Below are 21,252 nucleotides of genomic sequence, written 5' to 3' on the forward strand. Positions count from 1 at the left end.
CCGCATTCTCCATTTTAAAATTTGCATACATTTTACTTTTTAACTTGTAATTGCCATGGTTGTTGCAGAGTAAGAACAGAAAAGTCACAGATGGCTTTCAAATTTGGTGTCATTATAACAACTAAAGTGGTTTAATCAAAAGTGTTTAGGTATTCTATAGCACGTGAGAGGAATTTGATTTCTTATGCAATCTCAAAATGAAAATTTCACACCTTCCATTTTCATTTCGTCTTATTTTACTTGACATTCTTTCCTCTGAAGGATGTATAAAAGTGAAGTTCCTTGCAAAACAAGAGCAGAGGAATATCCAGAAACAGTTTTCCTTAATAAAAAATGATGAGTCTGCATACCATATTTAAGTGGGAGCCCGGCTATCTCAGTCGGTAGAGCATGAGACTCTTAATCTCAGGGTCGTGGGTTCGAACCCCACGTTGGGCGAAAACGAGTATTTTTTGCTGGATGATAGCATTGGCTCTCATAATATGGTGATTAATCTTGCATTAGACATGCACTAACTCCTAAAAATTGTATCTCCCTTGGTTACTCATTCATGAGAAATGTATCTCCAAGATTAGGTAGGGCCTGAGTCTACGTTAACATGCAGTGATATCACTCCTATTCAAGTACTAAACATGCCAACCTGAAGTGTAAAACATCCCCTAGGTGTAGTTAAGGCATCAGTTAGGAGTGAACTGAACACTCATGTTATGGGCAATTAGACTTAAAATAAAGTGTGGACAGCAGTAACGTTACTTTTGAAATGTGATGCTGAGTGAGCACACAGGGGAATTAGCTCAAATGGTAGAGCGCTCGCTTAGCATGCGAGAGGTAGCGGGATCGATGCCCGCATTCTCCATTTTAAAATTTGCATACATTTTACTTTTTAACTTGTAATTGCCATGGTTGTTGCAGAGTAAGAACAGAAAAGTCACAGATGGCTTTCAAATTTGGTGTCATTATAACAACTAAAGTGGTTTAATCAAAAGTGTTTAGGTATTCTATAGCACGTGAGAGGAATTTGATTTCTTATGCAATCTCAAAATGAAAATTTCACACCTTCCATTTTCATTTCGTCTTATTTTACTTGACATTCTTTCCTCTGAAGGATGTATAAAAGTGAAGTTCCTTGCAAAACAAGAGCAGAGGAATATCCAGAAACAGTTTTCCTTAATAAAAAATGATGAGTCTGCATACCATATTTAAGTGGGAGCCCGGCTAGCTCAGTCGGTAGAGCATGAGACTCTTAATCTCAGGGTCGTGGGTTCGAGCCCCAAGTTGGGCGATAACGAGTATTTTTTGCTGGATGATAGCATTGGCTCTCATAATATGGTGATTAATCTTGCATTAGACATGCACTAACTCCTAAAAATTGTATCTCCCTTGGTTACTCATTCATGAGAAATGTATCTCCAAGATTAGGTAGGGCCTGAGTCTAGGTTAACATGCAGTGATATCACTCCTATTCAAGTACTAAACATGCCAACCTGAAGTGTAAAACATCCCCTAGGTGTAGTTAAGGCATCAGTTAGGAGTGAACTGAACACTCATGTTATGGGCAATTAGACTTAAAATAAAGTGTGGACAGCAGTAACGTTACTTTTGAAATGTGATGCTGAGTGAGCACACAGGGGAATTAGCTCAAATGGTAGAGCGCTCGCTTAGCATGCGAGAGGTAGCGGGATCGATGCCCGCATTCTCCATTCTAAAATTTGCATACATTTTACTTTTTAACTTGTAATTGCCATGGTTGTTGCAGAGTAAGAACAGAAAAGTCACAGATGGCTTTCAAATTTGGTGTCATTATAACAACTAAAGTGGTTTAATCAAAAGTGTTTAGGTATTCTATAGCACGTGAGAGAAATTTGATTTCTTATGCAATCTCAAAATGAAAATTTCACACCTTCCATTTTCATTTCGTCTTATTTTACTTGACATTCTTTCCTCTGAAGGATGTATAAAAGTGAAGTTCCTTGCAAAACAAGAGCAGAGGAATATCCAGAAACAGTTTTCCTTAATAAAAAATGATGAGTCTGCATACCATATTTAAGTGGGAGCCCGGCTAGCTCAGTCGGTAGAGCATGAGACTCTTAATCTCAGGGTCGTGGGTTCGAGCCCCACGTTGGGCGAAAACGAGTATTTTTTGCTGGATGATAGCATTGGCTCTCATAATATGGTGATTAATCTTGCATTAGACATGCACTAACTCCTAAAAATTGTATCTCCCTTGGTTACTCATTCATGAGAAATGTATCTCCAAGATTAGGTAGGGCCTGAGTCTAGGTTAACATGCAGTGATATCACTCCTATTCAAGTACTAAACATGCCAACCTGAAGTGTAAAACATCCCCTAGGTGTAGTTAAGGCATCAGTTAGGAGTGAACTGAACACTCATGTTATGGGCAATTAGACTTAAAATAAAGTGTGGACAGCAGTAACGTTACTTTTGAAATGTGATGCTGAGTGAGCACACAGGGGAATTAGCTCAAATGGTAGAGCGCTCGCTTAGCATGCGAGAGGTAGCGGGATCGATGCCCGCATTCTCCATTTTAAAATTTGCATACATTTTACTTTTTAACTTGTAATTGCCATGGTTGTTGCAGAGTAAGAACAGAAAAGTCACAGATGGCTTTCAAATTTGGTGTCATTATAACAACTAAAGTGGTTTAATCAAAAGTGTGTAGGTATTCTATAGCACGTGAGAGGAATTTGATTTCTTATGCAATCTCAAAATAAAAATTTCACACCTTCCATTTTCATTTCGTCTTATTTTACTTGACATTCTTTCCTCTGAAGGATGTATAAAAGTGAAGTTCCTTGCAAAACAAGAGCAGAGGAATATCCAGAAACAGTTTTCCTTAATAAAAAATGATGAGTCTGCATACCATATTTAAGTGGGAGCCCGGCTAGCTCAGTCGGTAGAGCATGAGACTCTTAATCTCAGGGTCGTGGGTTCGAGCCCCACGTTGGGCGAAAACAAGTATTTTTTGCTGGATGATAGCATTGGCTCTCATAATATGGTGATTAATCTTGCATTAGACATGCACTAACTCCTAAAAATTGTATCTCCCTTGGTTACTCATTCATGAGAAATGTATCTCCAAGATTAGGTAGGGCCTGAGTCTAGGTTAACATGCAGTGATATCACTCCTATTCAAGTACTAAACATGCCAACCTGAAGTGTAAAACATCCCCTAGGTGTAGTTAAGGCATCAGTTAGGAGTGAACTGAACACTCATGTTATGGGCAATTAGACTTAAAATAAAGTGTGGACAGCAGTAACGTTACTTTTGAAATGTGATGCTGAGTGAGCACACAGGGGAATTAGCTCAAATGGTAGAGCGCTCGCTTAGCATGCGAGAGGTAGCGGGATCGATGCCCGCATTCTCCATTCTAAAATTTGCATACATTTTACTTTTTAACTTGTAATTGCCATGGTTGTTGCAGAGTAAGAACAGAAAAGTCACAGATGGCTTTCAAATTTGGTGTCATTATAACAACTAAAGTAGTTTAATCAAAAGTGTTTAGGTATTCTATAGCACGTGAGAGGAATTTGATTTCTTATGCAATCTCAAAATGAAAATTTCACACCTTCCATTTTCATTTCGTCTTATTTTACTTGACATTCTTTCCTCTGAAGGATGTATAAAAGTGAAGTTCCTTGCAAAACAAGAGCAGAGGAATATCCAGAAACGGTTTTCCTTAATAAAAAATGATGAGTCTGCATACCATATTTAAGTGGGAGCCCGGCTATCTCAGTCGGTAGAGCATGAGACTCTTAATATCAGGGTCGTGGGTTCGAGCCCCACGTTGGGCGAAAACGAGTATTTTTTGCTGGATGATTGCATTGGCTCTCATAATATGGTGATTAATCTTGCATTAGACATGCACTAACTCCTAAAAATTGTATCTCCCTTGGTTACTCATTCATGAGAAATGTATCTCCAAGATTAGGTAGGGCCTGAGTCTAGGTTAACATACAGTGATATCACTCCTATTCAAGTACTAAACATGCCAACCTGAAGTGTAAAACATCCCCTAGGTGTAGTTAAGGCATCAGTTAGGAGTGAACTGAACACTCATGTTATGGGCAATTAGACTTAAAATAAAGTGTGGACAGCAGTAACGTTACTTTTGAAATGTGATGCTGAGTGAGCACACAGGGGAATTAGCTCAAATGGTAGAGCGCTCGCTTAGCATGCGAGAGGTAGCGGGATCGATGCCCGCATTCTCCATTCTAAAATTTGCATACATTTTACTTTTTAACTTGTAATTGCCATGGTTGTTGCAGAGTAAGAACAGAAAAGTCACAGATGGCTTTCAAATTTGGTGTCATTATAACAACTAAAGTGGTTTAATCAAAAGTGTTTAGGTATTCTATAGCACGTGAGAGGAATTTGATTTCTTATGCAATCTCAAAATGAAAATTTCACATCTTCCATTTTCATTTCGTCTTATTTTACTTGACATTCTTTCCTCTGAAGGATGTATAAAAGTGAAGTTCCTTGCAAAACAAGAGCAGAGGAATATCCAGAAACAGTTTTCCTTAATAAAAAATGATGAGTCTGCATACCATATTTAAGTGGGAGCCCGGCTAGCTCAGTCGGTAGAGCATGAGACTCTTAATCTCAGGGTCGTGGGTTCGAGCCCCACGTTGGGCGAAAACGAGTATTTTTTGCTGGATGATAGCATTGGCTCTCATAATATGGTGATTAATCTTGCATTAGACATGCACTAACTCCTAAAAATTGTATCTCCCTTGGTTACTCATTCATGAGAAATGTATCTCCAAGATTAGGTAGGGCCTGAGTCTACGTTAACATGCAGTGATATCACTCCTATTCAAGTACTAAACATGCCAACCTGAAGTGTAAAACATCCCCTAGGTGTAGTTAAGGCATCAGTTAGGAGTGAACTGAACACTCATGTTATGGGCAATTAGACTTAAAATAAAGTGTGGACAGCAGTAACGTTACTTTTGAAATGTGATGCTGAGTGAGCACACAGGGGAATTAGCTCAAATGGTAGAGCGCTCGCTTAGCATGCGAGAGGTAGCGGGATCGATGCCCGCATTCTCCATTCTAAAATTTGCATACATTTTACTTTTTAACTTGTAATTGCCATGGTTGTTGCAGAGTAAGAACAGAAAAGTCACAGATGGCTTTCAAATTTGGTGTCATTATAACAACTAAAGTAGTTTAATCAAAAGTGTTTAGGTATTCTATAGCACGTGAGAGGAATTTGATTTCTTATGCAATCTCAAAATGAAAATTTCACACCTTCCATTTTCATTTCGTCTTATTTTACTTGACATTCTTTCCTCTGAAGGATGTATAAAAGTGAAGTTCCTTGCAAAACAAGAGCAGAGGAATATCCAGAAACGGTTTTCCTTAATAAAAAATGATGAGTCTGCATACCATATTTAAGTGGGAGCCCGGCTATCTCAGTCGGTAGAGCATGAGACTCTTAATATCAGGGTCGTGGGTTCGAGCCCCACGTTGGGCGAAAACGAGTATTTTTTGCTGGATGATTGCATTGGCTCTCATAATATGGTGATTAATCTTGCATTAGACATGCACTAACTCCTAAAAATTGTATCTCCCTTGGTTACTCATTCATGAGAAATGTATCTCCAAGATTAGGTAGGGCCTGAGTCTAGGTTAACATACAGTGATATCACTCCTATTCAAGTACTAAACATGCCAACCTGAAGTGTAAAACATCCCCTAGGTGTAGTTAAGGCATCAGTTAGGAGTGAACTGAACACTCATGTTATGGGCAATTAGACTTAAAATAAAGTGTGGACAGCAGTAACGTTACTTTTGAAATGTGATGCTGAGTGAGCACACAGGGGAATTAGCTCAAATGGTAGAGCGCTCGCTTAGCATGCGAGAGGTAGCGGGATCGATGCCCGCATTCTCCATTCTAAAATTTGCATACATTTTACTTTTTAACTTGTAATTGCCATGGTTGTTGCAGAGTAAGAACAGAAAAGTCACAGATGGCTTTCAAATTTGGTGTCATTATAACAACTGAAGTGGTTTAATCAAAAGTGTTTAGGTATTCTATAGCACGTGAGAGGAATTTGATTTCTTATGCAATCTCAAAATGAAAATTTCACATCTTCCATTTTCATTTCGTCTTATTTTACTTGACATTCTTTCCTCTGAAGGATGTATAAAAGTGAAGTTCCTTGCAAAACAAGAGCAGAGGAATATCCAGAAACAGTTTTCCTTAATAAAAAATGATGAGTCTGCATACCATATTTAAGTGGGAGCCCGGCTAGCTCAGTCGGTAGAGCATGAGACTCTTAATCTCAGGGTCGTGGGTTCGAGCCCCACGTTGGGCGAAAACGAGTATTTTTTGCTGGATGATAGCATTGGCTCTCATAATATGGTGATTAATCTTGCATTAGACATGCACTAACTCCTAAAAATTGTATCTCCCTTGGTTACTCATTCATGAGAAATGTATCTCCAAGATTAGGTAGGGCCTGAGTCTAGGTTAACATACAGTGATATCACTCCTATTCAAGTACTAAACATGCCAACCTGAAGTGTAAAACATCCCCTAGGTGTAGTTAAGGCATCAGTTAGGAGTGAACTGAACACTCATGTTATGGGCAATTAGACTTAAAATAAAGTGTGGACAGCAGTAACGTTACTTTTGAAATGTGATGCTGAGTGAGCACACAGGGGAATTAGCTCAAATGGTAGAGCGCTCGCTTAGCATGCGAGAGGTAGCGGGATCGATGCCCGCATTCTCCATTCTAAAATTTGCATACATTTTACTTTTTAACTTGTAATTGCCATGGTTGTTGCAGAGTAAGAACAGAAAAGTCACAGATGGCTTTCAAATTTGGTGTCATTATAACAACTAAAGTGGTTTAATCAAAAGTGTTTAGGTATTCTATAGCACGTGAGAGGAATTTGATTTCTTATGCAATCTCAAAATGAAAATTTCACATCTTCCATTTTCATTTCGTCTTATTTTACTTGACATTCTTTCCTCTGAAGGATGTATAAAAGTGAAGTTCCTTGCAAAACAAGAGCAGAGGAATATCCAGAAACAGTTTTCCTTAATAAAAAATGATGAGTCTGCATACCATATTTAAGTGGGAGCCCGGCTAGCTCAGTCGGTAGAGCATGAGACTCTTAATCTCAGGGTCGTGGGTTTGAGCCCCACGTTGGGCGAAAACGAGTATTTTTTGCTGGATGATAGCATTGGCTCTCATAATATGGTGATTAATCTTGCATTAGACATGCACTAACTCCTAAAAATTGTATCTCCCTTGGTTACTCATTCATGAGAAATGTATCTCCAAGATTAGGTAGGGCCTGAGTCTAGGTTAACATACAGTGATATCACTCCTATTCAAGTACTAAACATGCCAACCTGAAGTGTAAAACATCCCCTAGGTGTAGTTAAGGCATCAGTTAGGAGTGAACTGAACACTCATGTTATGGGCAATTAGACTTAAAATAAAGTGTGGACAGCAGTAACGTTACTTTTGAAATGTGATGCTGAGTGAGCACACAGGGGAATTAGCTCAAATGGTAGAGCGCTCGCTTAGCATGCGAGAGGTAGAGGGATCGATGCCCGCATTCTCCATTCTAAAATTTGCATACATTTTTCTTTTTAACTTGTAATTGCCATGGTTGTTGCAGAGTAAGAACAGAAAAGTCACAGATGGCTTTCAAATTTGGTGTCATTATAACAACTAAAGTGGTTTAATCAAAAGTGTTTAGGTATTCTATAGCACGTGAGAGGAATTTGATTTCTTATGCAATCTCAAAATGAAAATTTCACATCTTCCATTTTCATTTCGTCTTATTTTACTTGACATTCTTTCCTCTGAAGGATGTATAAAAGTGAAGTTCCTTGCAAAACAAGAGCAGAGGAATATCCAGAAACAGTTTTCCTTAATAAAAAATGATGAGTCTGCATACCATATTTAAGTGGGAGCCCGGCTAGCTCAGTCGGTAGAGCATGAGACTCTTAATCTCAGGGTCGTGGGTTCGAACCCCACGTTGGGCGAAAACGAGTATTTTTTGCTGGATGATAGCATTGGCTCTCATAATATGGTGATTAATCTTGCATTAGACATGCACTAACTCCTAAAAATTGTATCTCCCTTGGTTACTCATTCATGAGAAATGTATCTCCAAGATTAGGTAGGGCCTGAGTCTAGGTTAACATACAGTGATATCACTCCTATTCAAGTACTAAACATGCCAACCTGAAGTGTAAAACATCCCCTAGGTGTAGTTAAGGCATCAGTTAGGAGTGAACTGAACACTCATGTTATGGGCAATTAGACTTAAAATAAAGTGTGGACAGCAGTAACGTTACTTTTGAAATGTGATGCTGAGTGAGCACACAGGGGAATTAGCTCAAATGGTAGAGCGCTCGCTTAGCATGCGAGAGATAGCGGGATCGATGCCCGCATTCTCCATTCTAAAATTTGCATACATTTTACTTTTTAACTTGTAATTGCCATGGTTGTTGCAGAGTAAGAACAGAAAAGTCACAGATGGCTTTCAAATTTGGTGTCATTATAACAACTAAAGTGGTTTAATCAAAAGTGTTTAGGTATTCTATAGCACGTGAGAGGAATTTGATTTCTTATGCAATCTCAAAATGAAAATTTCACACCTTCCATTTTCATTTCGTCTTATTTTACTTGACATTCTTTCCTCTGAAGGATGTATAAAAGTGAAGTTCCTTGCAAAACAAGAGCAGAGGAATATCCAGAAACGGTTTTCCTTAATAAAAAATGATGAGTCTGCATACCATATTTAAGTGGGAGCCCGGCTAGCTCAGTCGGTAGAGCATGAGACTCTTATTCTCAGGGTCGTGGGTTCGAGCCTCACGTTGGGCGAAAACGAGTAGTTTTTTGCTGGATGATTGCATTGGCTCTCATAATATGGTGATTAATCTTGCATTAGACATGCACTAACTCCTAAAAATTGTATCTCCCTTGGTTACTCATTCATGAGAAATGTATCTCCAAGATTAGGTAGGGCCTGAGTCTAGGTTAACATACAGTGATATCACTCCTATTCAAGTACTAAACATGCCAACCTGAAGTGTAAAACATCCCCTAGGTGTAGTTAAGGCATCAGTTAGGAGTGAACTGAACACTCATGTTATGGGCAATTAGACTTAAAATAAAGTGTGGACAGCAGTAACGTTACTTTTGAAATGTGATGCTGAGTGAGCACACAGGGGAATTAGCTCAAATGGTAGAGCGCTCGCTTAGCATGCGAGAGGTAGCGGGATCGATGCCCGCATTCTCCATTCTAAAATTTGCATACATTTTACTTTTTAACTTGTAATTGCCATGGTTGTTGCAGAGTAAGAACAGAAAAGTCACAGATGGCTTTCAAATTATGTGTCATTATAACAACTAAAGTGGTTTAATCAAAAGTGTTTAGGTATTCTATAGCACGTGAGAGGAATTTGATTTCTTATGCAATCTCAAAATGAAAATTTCACACCTTCCATTTTCATTTCGTCTTATTTTACTTGACATTCTTTCCTCTGAAGGATGTATAAAAGTGAAGTTCCTTGCAAAACAAGAGCAGAGGAATATCCAGAAACAGTTTTCCTTAATAAAAAATGATGAGTCTGCATACCATATTTAAGTGGGAGCCCGGCTAGCTCAGTCGGTAGAGCATGAGACTCTTAATCTCAGGGTCGTGGGTTCGAGCCCCACGTTGGGCGAAAACGAGTATTTTTTGCTGGATGATAGCATTGGCTCTCATAATATGGTGATTAATCTTGCATTAGACATGCACTAACTCCTAAAAGTTGTATCTCCCTTGGTTACTCATTCATGAGAAATGTATCTCCGAGATTAGGTAGGGCCTGAGTCTAGGTTAACATACAGTGATATCACTCCTATTCAAGTACTAAACATGCCAACCTGAAGTGTAAAACATCCCCTAGGTGTAGTTAAGGCATCAGTGAGGAGTGAACTGAACACTCATGTTATGGGCAATTAGACTTAAAATACAGTGTGGACAGCAGTAACGTTACTTTTGAAATGTGATGCTGAGTGAGCACACAGGGGAATTAGCTCAAATGGTAGAGCGCTCGCTTAGCATACGAGAGGTAGCGGGATCGATGCCCGCATTCTCCATTCTAAAATTTGCATACATTTTACTTTTTAACTTGTAATTGCCATGGTTGTTGCAGAGTAAGAACATGAAAGTCACAGATGGCTTTCAAATTTGGTGTCATTATAACAACTAAAGTGGTTTAATCAAAAGTGTTTAGGTATTCTATAGCACGTGAGAGGAATTTGATTTCTTATGCAATCTCAAAATGAAAATTTCACACCTTCCATTTTCATTTCGTCTTATTTTACTTGACATTCTTTCCTCTGAAGGATGTATGAAAGTGAAGTTCCTTGCAAAACAAGAGCAGAGGAATATCCAGAAACGGTTTTCCTTAATAAAAAATGATGAGTCTGCATACCATATTTAAGTGGGAGCCCGGCTAGCTCAGTCGGTAGAGCATGAGACTCTTAATATCAGGGTCGTGGGTTCGAGCCCCACGTTGGGCGAAAACGAGTATTTTTTGCTGGATGATTGCATTGGCTCTCATAATATGGTGATTAATCTTGCATTAGACATGCACTAACTCCTAAAAATTGTATCTCCCTTGGTTACTCATTCATGAGAAATGTATCTCCAAGATTAGGTAGGGCCTGAGTCTAGGTTAACATACAGTGATATCACTCCTATTCAAGTACTAAACATGCCAACCTGAAGTGTAAAACATCCCCTAGGTGTAGTTAAGGCATCAGTTAGGAGTGAACTGAACACTCATGTTATGGGCAATTAGACTTAAAATAAAGTGTGGACAGCAGTAACGTTACTTTTGAAATGTGATGCTGAGTGAGCACACAGGGGAATTAGCTCAAATGGTAGAGCGCTCGCTTAGCATGCGAGAGGTAGCGGGATCGATGCCCGCATTCTCCATTCTAAAATTTGCATACATTTTACTTTTTAACTTGTAATTGCCATGGTTGTTGCAGAGTAAGAACAGAAAAGTCACAGATGGCTTTCAAATTTGGTGTCATTATAACAACTAAAGTGGTTTAATCAAAAGTGTTTAGGTATTCTATAGCACGTGAGAGGAATTTGATTTCTTATGCAATCTCAAAATGAAAATTTCACACCTTCCATTTTCATTTCGTCTTATTTTACTTGACATTCTTTCCTCTGAAGGATGTATAAAAGTGAAGTTCCTTGCAAAACAAGAGCAGAGGAATATCCAGAAACAGTTTTCCTTAATAAAAAATGATGAGTCTGCATACCATATTTAAGTGGGAGCCCGGCTAGCTCAGTCGGTAGAGCATGAGACTCTTAATCTCAGGGTTGTGGGTTCGAGCCCCACGTTGGGTGAAAACGAGTATTTTTTGCTGGATGATAGCATTGGCTCTCATAATATGGTGATTAATCTTGCATTAGACATGCACTAACTCCTAAAAATTGTATCTCCCTTGGTTACTCATTCATGAGAAATGTATCTCCAAGATTAGGTAGGGCCTGAGTCTAGGTTAACATACAGTGATATCACTCCTATTCAAGTACTAAACATGCCAACCTGAAGTGTAAAACATCCCCTAGGTGTAGTTAAGGCATCAGTTAGGAGTGAACTGAACACTCATGTTATGGGCAATTAGACTTAAAATAAAGTGTGGACAGCAGTAACGTTACTTTTGAAATGTGATGCTGAGTGAGCACACAGGGGAAATAGCTCAAATGGTAGAGCGCTCGCTTAGCATGCGAGAGGTAGCGGGATCGATGCCCGCGTTCTCCATTCTAAAATTTGCATACATTTTACTTTTTAACTTGTAATTGCCACGGTTGTTGCAGAGTAAGAACAGAAAAGTCACAGATGGCTTTCAAATTTGGTGTCATTATAACAACTAAAGTGGTTTAATCAAAAGTGTTTAGGTATTCTATAGCACGTGAGAGGAATTTGATTTCTTATTCAATCTCAAAATGAAAATTTCACACCTTCCATTTTCATTTCGTCTTATTTTACTTGACATTCTTTCCTCTGAAGGATGTATAAAAGTGAAGTTCCTTGCAAAACAAGAGCAGAGGAATATCCAGAAACATTTTTCCTTAATAAAAAATGATGAGTCTGCATACCATATTTAAGTGGGAGCCCGGCTAGCTCAGTCGGTAGAGCATGAGACTCTTAATCTCAGGGTCGTGGGTTCGATCCCCACGTTGGGCGAAAACGAGTATTTTTTGCTGGATGATAGCATTGGCTCTCATAATATGGTGATTAATCTTGCATTAGACATGCACTAACTCCTAAAAATTGTATCTCCCTTGGTTACTCATTCATGAGAAATGTATCTCCAAGATTAGGTAGGGCCTGAGTCTAGGTTAACATACAGTGATATCACTCCTATTCAAGTACTAAACATGCCAACCTGAAGTGTAAAACATCCCCTAGGTGTAGTTAAGGCATCAGTTAGGAGTGAACTGAACACTCATGTTATGGGCAATTAGACTTAAAATAAAGTGTGGACAGCAGTAACGTTACTTTTGAAATGTGATGCTGAGTGAGCACACAGGGGAATTAGCTCAAATGGTAGAGCGCTCGCTTAGCATGCGAGAGGTAGCGGGATCGATGCCCGCATTCTCCATTCTAAAATTTGCATACATTTTACTTTTTAACTTGTAATTGCCATGGTTGTTGCAGAGTAAGAACAGAAAAGTCACAGATGGCTTTCAAATTTGGTGTCATTATAACAACTAAAGTGGTTTAATCAAAAGTGTTTAGGTATTCTATAGCACGTGAGAGGAATTTGATTTCTTATGCAATCTCAAAATGAAAATTTCACACCTTCCATTTTCATTTCGTCTTATTTTACTTGACATTCTTTCCTCTGAAGGATGTATAAAAGTGAAGTTCCTTGCAAAACAAGAGCAGAGGAATATCCAGAAACGGTTTTCCTTAATAAAAAATGATGAGTCTGCATACCATATTTAAGTGGGAGCCCGGCTATCTCAGTCGGTAGAGCATGAGACTCTTAATATCAGGGTCGTGGGTTCGAGCCCCACGTTGGGCGAAAACGAGTATTTTTTGCTGGATGATTGCATTGGCTCTCATAATATGGTGATTAATCTTGCATTAGACATGCACTAACTCCTAAAAATTGTATCTCCCTTGGTTACTCATTCATGAGAAATGTATCTCCAAGATTAGGTAGGGCCTGAGTCTAGGTTAACATACAGTGATATCACTCCTATTCAAGTACTAAACATGCCAACCTGAAGTGTAAAACATCCCCTAGGTGTAGTTAAGGCATCAGTTAGGAGTGAACTGAACACTCATGTTATGGGCAATTAGACTTAAAATAAAGTGTGGACAGCAGTAACGTTACTTTTGAAATGTGATGCTGAGTGAGCACACAGGGGAATTAGCTCAAATGGTAGAGCGCTCGCTTAGCATGCGAGAGGTAGCGGGATCGATGCCCGCATTCTCCATTCTAAAATTTGCATACATTTTACTTTTTAACTTGTAATTGCCATGGTTGTTGCAGAGTAAGAACAGAAAAGTCACAGATGGCTTTCAAATTATGTGTCATTATAACAACTAAAGTGGTTTAATCAAAAGTGTTTAGGTATTCTATAGCACGTGAGAGGAATTTGATTTCTTATGCAATCTCAAAATGAAAATTTCACACCTTCCATTTTCATTTCGTCTTATTTTACTTGACATTCTTTCCTCTGAAGGATGTATAAAAGTGAAGTTCCTTGCAAAACAAGAGCAGAGGAATATCCAGAAACAGTTTTCCTTAATAAAAAATGATGAGTCTGCATACCATATTTAAGTGGGAGCCCGGCTAGCTCAGTCGGTAGAGCATGAGACTCTTAATCTCAGGGTCGTGGGTTCGAGCCCCACGTTGGGCGAAAACGAGTATTTTTTGCTGGATGATAGCATTGGCTCTCATAATATGGTGATTAATCTTGCATTAGACATGCACTAACTCCTAAAAATTGTATCTCCCTTGGTTACTCATTCATGAGAAATGTATCTCCGAGATTAGGTAGGGCCTGAGTCTAGGTTAACATACAGTGATATCACTCCTATTCAAGTACTAAACATGCCAACCTGAAGTGTAAAACATCCCCTAGGTGTAGTTAAGGCATCAGTGAGGAGTGAACTGAACACTCATGTTATGGGCAATTAGACTTAAAATACAGTGTGGACAGCAGTAACGTTACTTTTGAAATGTGATGCTGAGTGAGCACACAGGGGAATTAGCTCAAATGGTAGAGCGCTCGCTTAGCATACGAGAGGTAGCGGGATCGATGCCCGCATTCTCCATTCTAAAATTTGCATACATTTTACTTTTTAACTTGTAATTGCCATGGTTGTTGCAGAGTAAGAACATGAAAGTCACAGATGGCTTTCAAATTTGGTGTCATTATAACAACTAAAGTGGTTTAATCAAAAGTGTTTAGGTATTCTATAGCACGTGAGAGGAATTTGATTTCTTATGCAATCTCAAAATGAAAATTTCACACCTTCCATTTTCATTTCGTCTTATTTTACTTGACATTCTTTCCTCTGAAGGATGTATGAAAGTGAAGTTCCTTGCAAAACAAGAGCAGAGGAATATCCAGAAACGGTTTTCCTTAATAAAAAATGATGAGTCTGCATACCATATTTAAGTGGGAGCCCGGCTAGCTCAGTCGGTAGAGCATGAGACTCTTAATATCAGGGTCGTGGGTTCGAGCCCCACGTTGGGCGAAAACGAGTATTTTTTGCTGGATGATTGCATTGGCTCTCATAATATGGTGATTAATCTTGCATTAGACATGCACTAACTCCTAAAAATTGTATCTCCCTTGGTTACTCATTCATGAGAAATGTATCTCCAAGATTAGGTAGGGCCTGAGTCTAGGTTAACATACAGTGATATCACTCCTATTCAAGTACTAAACATGCCAACCTGAAGTGTAAAACATCCCCTAGGTGTAGTTAAGGCATCAGTTAGGAGTGAACTGAACACTCATGTTATGGGCAATTAGACTTAAAATAAAGTGTGGACAGCAGTAACGTTACTTTTGAAATGTGATGCTGAGTGAGCACACAGGGGAATTAGCTCAAATGGTAGAGCGCTCGCTTAGCATGCGAGAGGTAGCGGGATCGATGCCCGCATTCTCCATTCTAAAATTTGCATACATTTTACTTTTTAACTTGTAATTGCCATGGTTGTTGCAGAGTAAGAACAGAAAAGTCACAGATGGCTTTCAAATTTGGTGTCATTATAACAACTAAAGTGGTTTAATCAAAAGTGTTTAGGTATTCTATAGCACGTGAGAGGAATTTGATTTCTTATGCAATCTCAAAATGAAAATTTCACACCTTCCATTTTCATTTCGTCTTATTTTACTTGACATTCTTTCCTCTGAAGGATGTATAAAAGTGAAGTTCCTTGCAAAACAAGAGCAGAGGAATATCCAGAAACAGTTTTCCTTAATAAAAAATGATGAGTCTGCATACCATATTTAAGTGGGAGCCCGGCTAGCTCAGTCGGTAGAGCATGAGACTCTTAATCTCAGGGTTGTGGGTTCGAGCCCCACGTTGGGCGAAAACGAGTATTTTTTGCTGGATGATAGCATTGGCTCTCATAATATGGTGATTAATCTTGCATTAGACATGCACTAACTCCTAAAAATTGTATCTCCCTTGGTTACTCATTCATGAGAAATGTATCTCCAAGATTAGGTAGGGCCTGAGTCTAGGTTAACATACAGTGATATCACTCCTATTCAAGTACTAAACATGCCAACCTGAAGTGTAAAACATCCCCTAGGTGTAGTTAAGGCATCAGTTAGGAGTGAACTGAACACTCATGTTATGGGCAATTAGACTTAAAATAAAGTGTGGACAGCAGTAACGTTACTTTTGAAATGTGATGCTGAGTGAGCACACAGGGGAAATAGCTCAAATGGTAGAGCGCTCGCTTAGCATGCGAGAGGTAGCGGGATCGATGCCCGCGTTCTCCATTCTAAAATTTGCATACATTTTACTTTTTAACTTGTAATTGCCACGGTTGTTGCAGAGTAAGAACAGAAAAGTCACAGATGGCTTTCAAATTTGGTGTCATTATAACAACTAAAGTGGTTTAATCAAAAGTGTTTAGGTATTCTATAGCACGTGAGAGGAATTTGATTTCTTATTCAATCTCAAAATGAAAATTTCACACCTTCCATTTTCATTTCGTCTTATTTTACTTGACATTCTTTCCTCTGAAGGATGTATAAAAGTGAAGTTCCTTGCAAAACAAGAGCAGAGGAATATCCAGAAACATTTTTCCTTAATAAAAAATGATGAGTCTGCATACCATATTTAAGTGGGAGCCCGGCTAGCTCAGTCGGTAGAGCATGAGACTCTTAATCTCAGGGTCGTGGGTTTGAGCCCCACGTTGGGCGAAAACGAGTATTTTTTGCTGGATGATAGCATTGGCTCTCATAATATGGTGATTAATCTTGCATTAGACATGCACTAACTCCTAAAAATTGTATCTCCCTTGGTTACTCTTTCATGAGAAATGTATCTCCAAGATTAGGTAGGGCCTGAGTCTAGGTTAACATACAGTGATATCACTCCTATTCAAGTACTAAACATGCCAACCTGAAGTGTAAAACATCCCCTAGGTGTAGTTAAGGCATCAGTTAGGAGTGAACTGAACACTCATGTTATGGGCAATTAGACTTAAAATAAAGTGTGGACAGCAGTAACGTTACTTTTGAAATGTGATGCTGAGTGAGCACACAGGGGAATTAGCTCAAATGGTAGAGCGCTCGCTTAGCATGCGAGAGGTAGCGGGATCGATGCCCGCATTCTCCATTCTAAAATTTGCATACATTTTACTTTTTAACTTGTAATTGCCATGGTTGTTGCAGAGTAAGAACAGAAAAGTCACAGATGGCTTTCAAATTTGGTGTCATTATAACAACTAAAGTGGTTTAATCAAAAGTGTTTAGGTATTCTATAGCACGTGAGAGGAATTTGATTTCTTATGCAATCTCAAAATGAAAATTTCACACCTTCCATTTTCATTTCGTCTTATTTTACTTGACATTCTTTCCTCTGAAGGATGTATAAAAGTGAAGTTCCTTGCAAAACAAGAGCAGAGGAATATCCAGAAACGGTTTTCCTTAATAAAAAATGATGAGTCTGCATACCATATTTAAGTGGGAGCCCGGCTAGCTCAGTCGGTAGAGCATGAGACTCTTAATCTCAGGGTCGTGGGTTCGAGCCCCACGTTGGGCGAAAACGAGTATTTTTTGCTGGGTGATTGCATTGGCTCTCATAATATGGTGATTAATCTTGCATCAGACATGCACTAACTCCTAAACATTGTATCTCCCTTGGTTACTCATTCATGAGAAATGTATCTCCAAGATTAGGTAGGGCCTGAGTCTAGGTTAACATACAGTGATATCACTCCTATTCAAGTACTAAACATGCCAACCTGAAGTGTAAAACATCCCCTAGGTGTAGTTAAGGCATCAGTTAGGAGTGAACTGAACACTCATGTTATGGGCAATTAGACTTAAAATAAAGTGTGGACAGCAGTAACGTTACTTTTGAAATGTGATGCTGAGTGAGCACACAGGGGAATTAGCTCAAATGGTAGAGCGCTCGCTTAGCATGCGAGAGGTAGCGGGATCGATGCCCGCATTCTCCATTCTATAATTTGCATACATTTTACTTTTTAACTTGTAATTGCCATGGTTGTTGCAGAGTAAGAACAGAAAAGTCACAGATGGCTTTCAAATTTGGTGTCATTATAACAACTAAAGTGGTTTAATCAAAAGTGTTTAGGTATTCTATAGCACGTGAGAGGAATTTGATTTCTTATGCAATCTCAAAATGAAAATTTCACACCTTCCATTTTCCTTTCGTCTTATTTTACTTGACATTCTTTCCTCTGAAGGATGTATAAAAGTGAAGTTCCTTGCAAAACAAGAGCAGAGGAATATCCAGAAACGGTTTTCCTTAATAAGAAATGATGAGTCTGCATACCATATTTAAGTGGGAGCCCGGCTAGCTCAGTCGGTAGAGCATGAGACTCTTAATCTCAGGGTCGTGGGTTCGAGCCCCACGTTGGGCGAAAACGAGTATTTTTTGCTGGATGATTGCATTGGCTCTCATAATATGGTGATTAATCTTGCATTAGACATGCACTAACTCCTAAAAATTGTATCTCCCTTGGTTACTCATTCATGAGAAATGTATCTCCAAGATTAGGTAGGGCCTGAGTCTAGGTTAACATACAGTGATATCACTCCTATTCAAGTACTAAACATGCCAACCTGAAGTGTAAAACATCCCCTAGGTGTAGTTAAGGCATCAGTTAGGAGTGAACTGAACACTCATGTTATGGGCAATTAGACTTAAAATAAAGTGTGGACAGCAGTAACGTTACTTTTGAAATGTGATGCTGAGTGAGCACACAGGGGAAATAGCTCAAATGGTAGAGCGCTCGCTTAGCATGCGAGAGGTAGCGGGATCGATGCCCGCGTTCTCCATTCTAAAATTTGCATACATTTTACTTTTTAACTTGTAATTGCCACGGTTGTTGCAGAGTAAGAACAGAAAAGTCACAGATGGCTTTCAAATTTGGTGTCATTATAACAACTAAAGTGGTTTAATCAAAAGTGTTTAGGTATTCTATAGCACGTGAGAGGAATTTTATTTCTTATTCAATCTCAAAATGAAAATTTCACACCTTCCATTTTCATTTCGTCTTATTTTACTTGACATTCTTTCCTCTGAAGGATGTATAAAAGTGAAGTTCCTTGCAAAACAAGAGCAGAGGAATATCCAGAAACATTTTTCCTTAATAAAAAATGATGAGTCTGCATACCATATTTAAGTGGGAGCCCGGCTAGCTCAGTCGGTAGAGCATGAGACTCTTAATCTCAGGGTCGTGGGTTTGAGCCCCACGTTGGGCGAAAACGAGTATTTTTTTGCTGGATGATAGCATTGGCTCTCATAATATGGTGATTAATCTTGCATTAGACATGCACTAACTCCTAAAAATTGTATCTCCCTTGGTTACTCTTTCATGAGAAATGTATCTCCAAGATTAGGTAGGGCCTGAGTCTAGGTTAACATACAGTGATATCACTCCTATTCAAGTACTAAACATGCCAACCTGAAGTGTAAAACATCCCCTAGGTGTAGTTAAGGCATCAGTTAGGAGTGAACTGAACACTCATGTTATGGGCAATTAGACTTAAAATAAAGTGTGGACAGCAGTAACGTTACTTTTGAAATGTGATGCTGAGTGAGCACACAGGGGAATTAGCTCAAATGGTAGAGCGCTCGCTTAGCATGCGAGAGGTAGCGGGATCGATGCCCGCATTCTCCATTCTAAAATTTGCATACATTTTACTTTTTAACTTGTAATTGCCATGGTTGTTGCAGAGTAAGAACAGAAAAGTCACAGATGGCTTTCAAATTTGGTGTCATTATAACAACTAAAGTGGTTTAATCAAAAGTGTTTAGGTATTCTATAGCACGTGAGAGGAATTTGATTTCTTATGCAATCTCAAAATGAAAATTTCACATCTTCCATTTTCATTTCGTCTTATTTTACTTGACATTCTTTCCTCTGAAGGATGTATAAAAGTGAAGTTCCTTGCAAAACAAGAGCAGAGGAATATCCAGAAACAGTTTTCCTTAATAAAAAATGATGAGTCTGCATACCATATTTAAGTGGGAGCCCGGCTAGCTCAGTCGGTAGAGCATGAGACTCTTAATCTCAGGGTCGTGGGTTCGAGCCCCACGTTGGGCGAAAACGAGTATTTTTTGCTGGATGATAGCATTGGCTCTCATAATATGGTGATTAATCTTGCATTAGACATGCACTAACTCCTAAAAATTGTATCTCCCTTGGTTACTCATTCATGAGAAATGTATCTCCAAGATTAGGTAGGGCCTGAGTCTACGTTAACATGCAGTGATATCACTCCTATTCAAGTACTAAACATGCCAACCTGAAGTGTAAAACATCCCCTAGGTGTAGTTAAGGCATCAGTTAGGAGTGAACTGAACACTCATGTTATGGGCAATTAGACTTAAAATAAAGTGTGGACAGCAGTAACGTTACTTTTGAAATGTGATGCTGAGTGAGCACACAGGGGAATTAGCTCAAATGGTAGAGCGCTCGCTTAGCATGCGAGAGGTAGCGGGATCGATGCCCGCATTCTCCATTCTAAAATTTGCATACATTTTACTTTTTAACTTGTAATTGCCATGGTTGTTGCAGAGTAAGAACAGAAAAGTCACAGATGGCTTTCAAATTTGGTGTCATTATAACAACTAAAGTAGTTTAATCAAAAGTGTTTAGGTATTCTATAGCACGTGAGAGGAATTTGATTTCTTATGCAATCTCAAAATGAAAATTTCACACCTTCCATTTTCATTTCGTCTTATTTTACTTGACATTCTTTCCTCTGAAGGATGTATAAAAGTGAAGTTCCTTGCAAAACAAGAGCAGAGGAATATCCAGAAACGGTTTTCCTTAATAAAAAATGATGAGTCTGCATACCATATTTAAGTGGGAGCCCGGCTATCTCAGTCGGTAGAGCATGAGACTCTTAATATCAGGGTCGTGGGTTCGAGCCCCACGTTGGGCGAAAACGAGTATTTTTTGCTGGATGATTGCATTGGCTCTCATAATATGGTGATTAATCTTGCATTAGACATGCACTAACTCCTAAAAATTGTATCTCCCTTGGTTACTCATTCATGAGAAATGTATCTCCAAGATTAGGTAGGGCCTGAGTCTAGGTTAACATACAGTGATATCACTCCTATTCAAGTACTAAACATGCCAACCTGAAGTGTAAAACATCCCCTAGGTGTAGTTAAGGCATCAGTTAGGAGTGAACTGAACACTCATGTTATGGGCAATTAGACTTAAAATAAAGTGTGGACAGCAGTAACGTTACTTTTGAAATGTGATGCTGAGTGAGCACACAGGGGAATTAGCTCAAATGGTAGAGCGCTCGCTTAGCATGCGAGAGGTAGCGGGATCGATGCCCGCATTCTCCATTCTAAAATTTGCATACATTTTACTTTTTAACTTGTAATTGCCATGGTTGTTGCAGAGTAAGAACAGAAAAGTCACAGATGGCTTTCAAATTTGGTGTCATTATAACAACTGAAGTGGTTTAATCAAAAGTGTTTAGG

The 21,252-nt window shown here is 38.9% G+C and overlaps 11 non-coding genes across 11 annotated transcripts; all 11 read left to right on the forward strand.

Annotated features, from left to right (window-relative positions):
* Positions 1–2,053: 2,053 nt before the first annotated feature.
* On the forward strand, positions 2,054–2,126 carry TRNAK-CUU (transfer RNA lysine (anticodon CUU)). Its single transcript has one exon. It is a non-coding gene; the product is annotated as a tRNA-Lys (tRNA).
* Positions 2,127–2,897: 771 nt separating this feature from the next.
* Positions 2,898–2,970, forward strand: TRNAK-CUU (transfer RNA lysine (anticodon CUU)). The gene has a single exon. It is a non-coding gene; the product is annotated as a tRNA-Lys (tRNA).
* A 1,615-nt stretch (positions 2,971–4,585) lies between these two features.
* Positions 4,586–4,658, forward strand: TRNAK-CUU (transfer RNA lysine (anticodon CUU)). Its single transcript has one exon. It is a non-coding gene; the product is annotated as a tRNA-Lys (tRNA).
* A 1,615-nt stretch (positions 4,659–6,273) lies between these two features.
* On the forward strand, positions 6,274–6,346 carry TRNAK-CUU (transfer RNA lysine (anticodon CUU)). The gene has a single exon. It is a non-coding gene; the product is annotated as a tRNA-Lys (tRNA).
* A 1,615-nt stretch (positions 6,347–7,961) lies between these two features.
* On the forward strand, positions 7,962–8,034 carry TRNAK-CUU (transfer RNA lysine (anticodon CUU)). The gene has a single exon. It is a non-coding gene; the product is annotated as a tRNA-Lys (tRNA).
* Positions 8,035–9,650: 1,616 nt separating this feature from the next.
* Positions 9,651–9,723, forward strand: TRNAK-CUU (transfer RNA lysine (anticodon CUU)). The gene has a single exon. It is a non-coding gene; the product is annotated as a tRNA-Lys (tRNA).
* A 2,459-nt stretch (positions 9,724–12,182) lies between these two features.
* On the forward strand, positions 12,183–12,255 carry TRNAK-CUU (transfer RNA lysine (anticodon CUU)). The gene has a single exon. It is a non-coding gene; the product is annotated as a tRNA-Lys (tRNA).
* A 1,615-nt stretch (positions 12,256–13,870) lies between these two features.
* Positions 13,871–13,943, forward strand: TRNAK-CUU (transfer RNA lysine (anticodon CUU)). Its single transcript has one exon. It is a non-coding gene; the product is annotated as a tRNA-Lys (tRNA).
* A 3,303-nt stretch (positions 13,944–17,246) lies between these two features.
* On the forward strand, positions 17,247–17,319 carry TRNAK-CUU (transfer RNA lysine (anticodon CUU)). Its single transcript has one exon. It is a non-coding gene; the product is annotated as a tRNA-Lys (tRNA).
* Positions 17,320–18,090: 771 nt separating this feature from the next.
* TRNAK-CUU (transfer RNA lysine (anticodon CUU)) lies at positions 18,091–18,163 on the forward strand. The gene has a single exon. It is a non-coding gene; the product is annotated as a tRNA-Lys (tRNA).
* A 1,616-nt stretch (positions 18,164–19,779) lies between these two features.
* On the forward strand, positions 19,780–19,852 carry TRNAK-CUU (transfer RNA lysine (anticodon CUU)). The gene has a single exon. It is a non-coding gene; the product is annotated as a tRNA-Lys (tRNA).
* The last annotated feature ends 1,400 nt before the right edge of the window (positions 19,853–21,252 follow it).

This window comes from Triturus cristatus, chromosome 4_1, assembly GCF_964204655.1.
Source record: "Triturus cristatus chromosome 4_1, aTriCri1.1, whole genome shotgun sequence".
NCBI lineage: Eukaryota > Metazoa > Chordata > Amphibia > Caudata > Salamandridae > Triturus > Triturus cristatus.